Raw genomic sequence first — 8,510 nt, 5'->3', positions numbered from 1 at the left:
TGATTGCTGTTTGCGGTGGAGCAAGATGATTGCGGTGGAGCGCGATGATTGCGGTGGAGCGCGATGCTGGCGGTGGAGCGCGATGATTGCGGTGGAGCGCGATGATTGCGGTGGAGCACGATGATTGCGGTGGAGCACGATGATTGCGGTGGAGCACGATGCCCGCGGTGGAGCACGATGCCCGTGATGGAGCACAATGATTGCGGTTTGCGGTGGAGCATTATGATTGCGGTGGAGCACGATGATTGCGGTGGAGCACGATGCCGGCGGTGGAGCACGATGCCGGTGGTGGAGCACGATGCCCGAGGTGGAGCACGATGCCCGCGGTGGAGCACAATGATTGCGGTTTGCGGTGATGCTGGCCGTGGAGCACGATGATTGCGGTGGAGCACGATGATTGCGGTGGAGCACGATGATTGCTGTGGAGCACGATGATTGCGGTGGAGCACGATGATTGCAGTGGAGCAGGATGCCCGTGGTGGAGCACGATGCCCGCGGTGGAGCAGAATGATTGCGGTGGAGCACGATGCCGGCGGTGGAGCACGATGCCGGCGGTGGAGCACGATGATTGCGGTGGAGCACGATGATTGCGGTGGAGCACAATGATTGCGGTGGAGCACTATGCCCGCGGTGGAGCACGATGCTCGCGGTGGAGCAGGATGATTGCGGTGGAGCAGGATGATTGCGGTGAAGCACGATGCCGGCGGTGGAGCACGATGCCGGCGGTGGAGCACAATGCCCGTGGTGGAGCACGATGATTGCAGTGGAGCAGGATGCCCGTGGTGGAGTACGATGCCCGCGGTGGAGCAGAATGATTGCGGTGGAGCACGATGCCGGCGGTGGAGCACGATGCCCGCGGTGGAGCACAATGATTGCGGTTTGCGGTGGAGCATGATGTCCGTGGTGGAGCACGATGCTGTCGGTGGAGCACGATGATTGCTGTTTGCGGTGGAGCAAGATGATTGCGGTGGAGCGTGATGATTGCGGTGGAGCGCGATGCTGGCGGTGGAGCGCGATGATTGCGGTGGAGCGCGATGATTGCGGTGGAGCACGATGATTGCGGTGGAGCACGATGATTGCGGTGGAGCACGATGATTGCGGTGGAGCACGATGCCCGCGGTGGAGCACGATGCCCGTGATGGAGCACAATGATTGCGGTTTGCGGTGGAGCATTATGATTGCGGTGGAGCATTATGATTGCGGTGGAGCACGATGTCCGTGGTGGAGCACGATGATTGCTGTGGAGCACGATGATTGCTGTGGAGCACGATGATTGCGGTGGAGCACGATGATTGCGGTGGAGCACGATGCCCGCGGTGGAGCACGATGATTGCAGTGGAGCAGGATGCCCGTGGTGGAGCACGATGATTGCAGTGGAGCACGATGCCAGCGGTGGAGCACGATGGCGGCGGTGGAGCACAATGATTGTGGTTTGCGGTGGAGCATTATGATTGCGGTGGAGCACGATGTCCGTGGTGGAGCACAATGCTGGCGATGGAGCATAATGATTGCGGTGGAGCCCGATGATTGCGGTGGAGCCCGATGATTGCGGTGGAGCACGATGCCCGCGGTGGAGCACGATGCCCGCGGTGGAGCAGAATGATTGCTGTTTGCGGTTGAGCACGATGATTGTGGTGGAGCACGATGACTGTGGTGGAGCACGATGCTGGCGGTGGAGCACGATGCTGGCGGTGGAGCACGATGCCGGCGGTGGAGCCCGATGCCCGCGGTGGAGCCCGATGCCCGCGGTGGAGCACGATGCCGGCGGTGGAGCACGATGCCCGCGGTGGAGCACGATGCTGGCGGTGGAGCACGATGCCCGCAGTGGAGCAGAATGATTGCTGTTTGCGGTTGAGCACGATGCTGGCGGTGGAGCACGATGCTGGCGGTGGAGCACGATGCTGGCGGTGGAGCACGATGCCCGCGGTGGAGCACGATGCCCGCGGTGGAGCACAATGATTGCTGATTGCGGTGGAGCACGATGCTGGCGGTGGAGCACGATGATTGCGGTGGAGCACGATGATTGCGGTGGAGCACGATGCCGGCGGTGGAGCACGATGATTGCGGTGGAGCACGATGATTGCGGTGGAGCATGATGATTGCGGTGGAGCACGATGCCCGCGGTGGAGCACGATGATTGCAGTGGAGCAGGATGCCCGCAGTGGAGCACGATGTTCAGTGACTACACAGATGTGACTGATACATTACACCTCATAATCCGCCGCCCCTCGGGGAGTACACCACATAATCAGCCGCCCCTCGGGGATTACACCACATAGTCGGCCACTCTCTGGAGATTACACCACATAATTGGCCGCTTTCTGGAGATTACACCACATAGTCGGTCGCTCTCCGGAGATTACACCACTTAATTGGCCGCTCTCTGGGGATTACACCACATAGTCGGCCGCTCTCTGGAGATTACACCACATAATTGGCCGCTTTCTGGAGATTACACCACATAGTCGGCCGCTCTCTGGGGATTACCCACATAGTCGGCCGCTCTCCGGGGATTACACCACATAGTCGGCCGCTCTCCGGGGATTACACCACATAGTCGGCCGCTCTCCGGGGATTACACCACATAGTCGGCCGCTCTCCGGGGATTACACCACATAGTCGGCCGCTCTCCGGGGATTACACCACATAGTCGGTCGCTCTCCGGAGATTACACCACTTAATTGGCCGCTCTCTGGGGATTACACCACATAGTCGGCCGCTCTCTGGAGATTACACCACATAATTGGTCGCTCTCTGGAGATTACACCACATAATTGGTCGCTCTCTGGAGATTACACCACATAATTGGCCACTTTCTGGAGATTACACCACATAGTCGGCCGCTCTCTGGGGATTACCCACATAGTCTGCCGCTCTCCGGGGATTACACCACATAGTCGGCCGCTATCCGGGGATTACACCACATAGTCGGCTGCTCTCCGGAGATTACACCACTTAATTGGCCGCTCTCTGGAGATTACACCACATAGTCGGAGGCTCTCTGGAGATTACACCACATAATTGGTCGCTCTCTGGAGATTACACCACATAATTGGTCGCTCTCTGGAGATTACACCACATAATTGGTTTCTCTCTGGAGATTACACCACATAGTCGGCCGCTCTCTGGAGATTACACCACATAATTGGTCGCTCTCTGGAGATTACACCACATAATTGGTCGCTCTCTGGAGATTACACCACATAGTCGGCCGCTCTCCGGGGATTTCACCACATAGTCGGTCGCTCTCTGGAGATTACACCACATAGTCGGTCGCTCTCTGGAGATTACACCACATAGTCGGTCGCTCTCTGGAGATTACACCATATAGTCGGCCGCTCTCTGGAGATTACACTACATAGTCGGCCGCTCTCTGGGGATTACACCACATAGTCGGTCGCTCTCTGAAGATTACACCACTTAATTGGCCGCTCTCTGGGGATTACACCACATAGTCGGCCGCTCTCCGAGGATTACACCACATAGTCGGTCGCTCTCTGGGAATTGCACCACATAGTTGGTCGATCTTTGGAGATTACACCACTTAATTGGCCGCTCTCTTGGGATTACACCACATAGTTGGTCGATCTCTGGAGATTACACCACTTAATTGGCCGCTCTCTGGGGATTACACCACATAGTCGGTCGCTCTCTGGGGATTATACCACATAGTCGGCCGCTCTCCGGGGATTACACCACATAGTCGGCCGCTCTCTGGAGATTACACCACATAGTCGGCCGCTCTCTGGAGATTACACCACATAATTGCCCGCTCTCTGGGATTACGTATCTTCTGACTTTACATTTGAGGTTTATTATGGACAGGGAATAATTTGGATTTTTACATTTCTCCATTTAAGTCGACATGCCCGAGCCGGTACGTCACTCTCCACAAGGAGAAACGTTACCCCTTAGATCTATTTAAGTCTTAATTAAAATCTATACATTTCGTGTTTTTTGTGTTTTCTTCAGTCAGATCCAGAGCTGCATTCACAATTCTGCAGGTTGCTGCAGGATCTCTCATGCAGAGATGGAGGGGTTAAATTAATGGCACACACACCTGGATGGTAAAGCTATATGGCTTGTTTTATTGCAGAGCGGTGCAATCGCAGCGGTTACTGATAAAAGATGTGAACAAACAGGGCGGCGGGCGACAGTGATTGGCCGTACTTGTTCAGCAGAGGAATGATACGATATCCTGCGAAGAAAGAGCGAAACGTGAGCTGATCATTGATGGTGGCGGTATTAATGTGCGCAGGTGATGGCGGCTGAACCGCTCCCTTCTGGCATCAGATGAGCGTGGCGTGATCCGTGGATTTGCAGCACAAATCGGTACGTGGAGGCCGTGCCCGGGTAGACACTGTCCAGTCATTAGGCCAAGTGGTGGACAGCAGATAATGACAACCATGTACAGCAACCATGGCGGCATCATTACAGAAAAACAGCGCCATCTTACCCTGCGACTGCTGGCAGGGGTGTGGCCACAAGTCATGCCATGTGACCCAGCTCATTAGCATAACACCATGTTTCCAATGACTCCTGTGAGGGGTGTGGCCAGGAGTGGTTACCCTGTGGAGAAGTATGTGACCCCCCACACACACACACACACACATACACGGGCTCACCGGGCCAGTGTCCGTTACAGGGGAAAGTTAGGCTAGTGATGTGATATGATCAGACTGTCTGAAGAGAGGGGTCTATAAAGCAAATATGGGGGCTACATATTAACTGGATCTTCCGGAGTGGTGCATTCCAGAAAACTGATGCAGCACGAGAAAAGTCATGGAGACAGAAATGGGAGGATTGTACAGGATGTGAGTCTCAGATCAGGTGCAGAATGAAGGTAGGGTGGAGAGGACGGGTAGGTGGTAGACAGAGGAGATGTAGGGTGGTGCAGCACTGTGGAGAGGAAGGGTAGGTGGTAGACAGGTGAGGAGGAGATGTAGGGCGGTGCAGCACTGTGGAGAGGACGGGTAGGTGGTAGACAGGTGAGGAGGAGATATAGGGCAGTGCAGCACTGTGGAGAGGACGGGTAGGTGATCGAGAGAGATGAGGAGGAGATGTAGGGTGGTGCAGCACTGTGGAGAGGATGGGTAGGTGATAGAGAGAGATGAGGAGGAGATGTAGGGTGGTGCAGCACTGTGGAGAGGATGGGTAGGTGATAAAGAGAGATGAGGAGATGCAGGGTGGTGCGGCACTGTGGAGAGGATGGGTTGGGGGATAGAGAGAGATGAGGAAGAGATGTAGGGCCGTGCAGCACTGTGGAGAGGACATGTAGGTTGGTTGATAGAGATGAGGAGGAGATGTAGGGCAGTGCAGCACTGTAGAGAGAATGGGTAGGGGGATAGAGAGAGATGAGGAAGAGATGTAGGGCCGTGCAGCACTGTGGAGAGGATGGGTAGGTGATAGAGAGAGATGAGGAGGAGATGCAGGGTGGTGCAGCACTGTGGAGAGGATGGGTTGGGGGATAGAGAGAGATGAGGAGGAGATGTAGGGCCGTGCAGCACTGTGTAGAGGACATGTAGGGTGGTAGATAGAGATGAGGAGGAGATGTAGGGCGGTGCAGCACTGTGGAGAGAATGGGTAGGGGGATAGAGAGAGATGAGGAGGAGATGTAGGGCCGTGCAGCACTGTGGAGAGGACATGTAGGGTGATAAATAGAGATAAGGAGGAGATGTAGGGTGGTGCAGCACTGTGGAGAGTACGAGTAGAGTGGTAGACAGAGATGAGAAGGAGATGTAGCGCTGTGCAGCACTGTGGAGAGGACGGGTAGCATGGTAGACTGAGATGAGGAGATGTAGGGCAGTGCAGCACTGTGGAGAGGACGGGTAGGTGGTAGACAGAGATGAGGAGTTGTAGGGGGAGCAGAACTGTGGAGAGGACGGGCAGGTGGTAGACAGAGATGAGGAGGAGATGTAGGGGGAGCAGAATTGTGCAGAGCTTTGTGAGCAATGAGTTTATAATGTATTTTGTAGTGGGTGAGTAACCAGTGCAATGACTGGCACAGGGTGGAGGCATCGTTGTACCTCCACGGACCAGTGTCCGTCGCAGAGAAGTATGTGGCTCACCCTCCCCCCTGACACACCTTACCTCTGCTCATACTGGTCAGTGGCAGCGTATATTGGCCTAAGAATTCACTGGATAGGATGGAGATCTGGTCTTCCAGGGAGACTCGCAGCAATGCCAGCTCTGGGAGCTGCACGGAGAAAGTCAGAGACTGGTTCCAGAAAGGGTTCAGTGCTGAAACGATCAAGAAAGAGGTAGATAAAAAACTCTTCACATCCTGAGACAGGGAAAGGTGGTGATCAGTATGGGGGGACTGTAGACAGCTGTGGCCCCTGTGCATGACCAGTGTCTGGTGCTCCCTGAGACTGTGAAAGGTGGTGATCAGTATGAAGGGACTGCAGACAGCTGTGGCCCCTGTGCATGACCAGTGTCTGGTGCCCCCTGAGACTGGGAAAGGTGGTGATCAGTATGGAGGGACTGTAGACAGCTGTGGCCCCTGTGCATGACCAGTGTCTGGTGCCCCCTGAGACTGGGAAAGGTGGAGAGCAGTATGAAGGGACTGTAGACAGCTGTGGCCCCTGTGCATGACCAGTGTCTGGTGCTCCCTGAGACTGTGAAAGGTGGTGATCAGTATGGGAGGACTGTAGACAGCTGTGGCCCCTGTACATGACCAGTGTCTGGTGCTCCCTGAGACTGTGAAAGGTGGTGATCAGTATGGAGGGAGTGTAGACAGCTGTGGCCCCTGTGCATGACCAGTGTCTGGTGCTCCCTGAGACTGTGAAAGGTGGTGATCAGTATGGAGGGGCTGTAGACAGCTGTGGCCCCTGTGCATGACCAGTGTCTGGTGCTCCCTGAGACTGTGAAAGGTGGTGATCAGTATGGAGGGGCTGTAGACAGCTGTGGCCCCTGTGCATGACCAGTGTCTGGTGCTCCCTGAGACTGAAAAAGGTGGTGATCAGTATGGAGGGACTGTAGACAGATGTGGCCCCTGTGCATGACCAGTGTCTGGTGCCCCCTGAGACTGAAAAAGGTGGTGATCAGTATAGAGGGGCTGTAGACAGATGTGGCCCCTGTGCATGACCAGTGTCTGGTTCCCGCGATGACTGCTTCGCTCGACATTCCATTCCTTCTGAATCCATCATGGCCGTCGCAGTTGCGGAGGAGCAGTGCGCAGCAAAGGATGCAGTGTTCAGTGCTACCAGCGGGAGCCACCAGAGGGCGACATTACCAGTGCTACCAGTGGGAGCCAACAGAGGGCGACATTACCAGTGCTACCAGTGGGAGCCAACAGAGGGCGACATTGCCAGTGCTACCAGTGGGAGCCAACAGAGGGCGACATTACCAGTGCTACCAGCAGAGGGCGACATTACCAGTGCTACCAGCAGAGGGCGACATTACCAGTGCTACCAGCGGGAGCCACCAGAGGGCGACATTACCAGTGCTACCAGCGGGATCCAGCAGAGGGCGACATTACCAGTGCTACCAGCGGGAACCAGCAGAGGGCTACATTACCAGTGCTACAAGCTGGAGCCACCAGCGGGGGACATTACCAGTGCTACCAGCGGGATCCAGCAGAGGGCGACATTGCCAGTGCTACCAGCAGAGGGCAACATTACCAGTGCTAACAGCGGGAGCCACCAGAGGGCGACATTACCAGTGCTACCAGCAGAGGGCGACATTACCAGTGCTACCAGCGGGAACCAGCAGAGGGCGACATTACCAGTGTTACCAGCAGAGGGCGACATTACCAGTGCTAATAGCGAGAGCCACCAGAGGGCGACATTACCAGTGCTACCAGCGGGAACCAGCAGAGGGCGACATTGCCAGTGCTACCAGCGGGATCCAGCAGTGGGCGACATTGCCAGTGCTACCAGCAGAGGGCGACATTACCAGTGCTACCAGCTGGAGCCACCAGAGGGTGACATTACCAGTGCTACCAGCAGAGGGCGACATTACCAGTGCTAATAGCGGGAGCCACCAGAGGGCGACATTACCAGTGCTACCAGCGGGAGCCACCAGAGGGCGACATTACCAGTGCTACCAGCGGGAACCAGCAGAGGACGACATTACCAGTGCTACCAGCGGGAGCCACCAGAGGGCGACATTACCAGTGCTACCAGCGGGAACCAGCAGAGGACGACATTACCAGTGCTACCAGCGGGAGCCACCAGAGGGCGACATTACCAGTGCTACCAACGGGAGCCACCAGAGGGCGACATTACCAGTGCTACCAGCGGTAACCAGCAGAGGACGACATTACCAGTGCTACCAGCGGGAGCCACCAGAGGGCGACATTACCAGTGCTACCAACGGGAGCCACCAGAGGGCGACATTACAAGTGCTACCAGCGGGAACCAGCAGAGGGTGACATAACCAGTGCTACCAGCGGGAACCAGCAGAGGGCGACATTACCAGTGCTACCAATGGGAGCCACCAGAGCGCGACATAACCAGTGCTACCAGAGGGAACCAGCAGAGGACGACATTACCAGTGCTACCAGCAGA

General features: G+C 56.1%; 1 pseudogene; it reads right to left on the bottom strand.

Moving 5' to 3' along the window:
• Positions 1 to 4,068: 4,068 nt before the first annotated feature.
• The window catches only part of LOC141173774 (1-phosphatidylinositol 4,5-bisphosphate phosphodiesterase zeta-1-like), a 132,037-nt pseudogene continuing 127,595 nt past the window's right edge, over positions 4,069 to 8,510 (bottom strand).

Source organism: Phyllobates terribilis, unplaced genomic scaffold, assembly GCF_046119375.1.
Source record: "Phyllobates terribilis strain yellow unplaced genomic scaffold, ASM4611937v1 Scaffold_13__5_contigs__length_258822181, whole genome shotgun sequence".
Taxonomy (NCBI): domain Eukaryota; kingdom Metazoa; phylum Chordata; class Amphibia; order Anura; family Dendrobatidae; genus Phyllobates; species Phyllobates terribilis.
The sequence above is the reverse complement of the archived record's forward strand: the minus strand, read 5'-3'. Positions and strand labels throughout refer to the sequence as shown.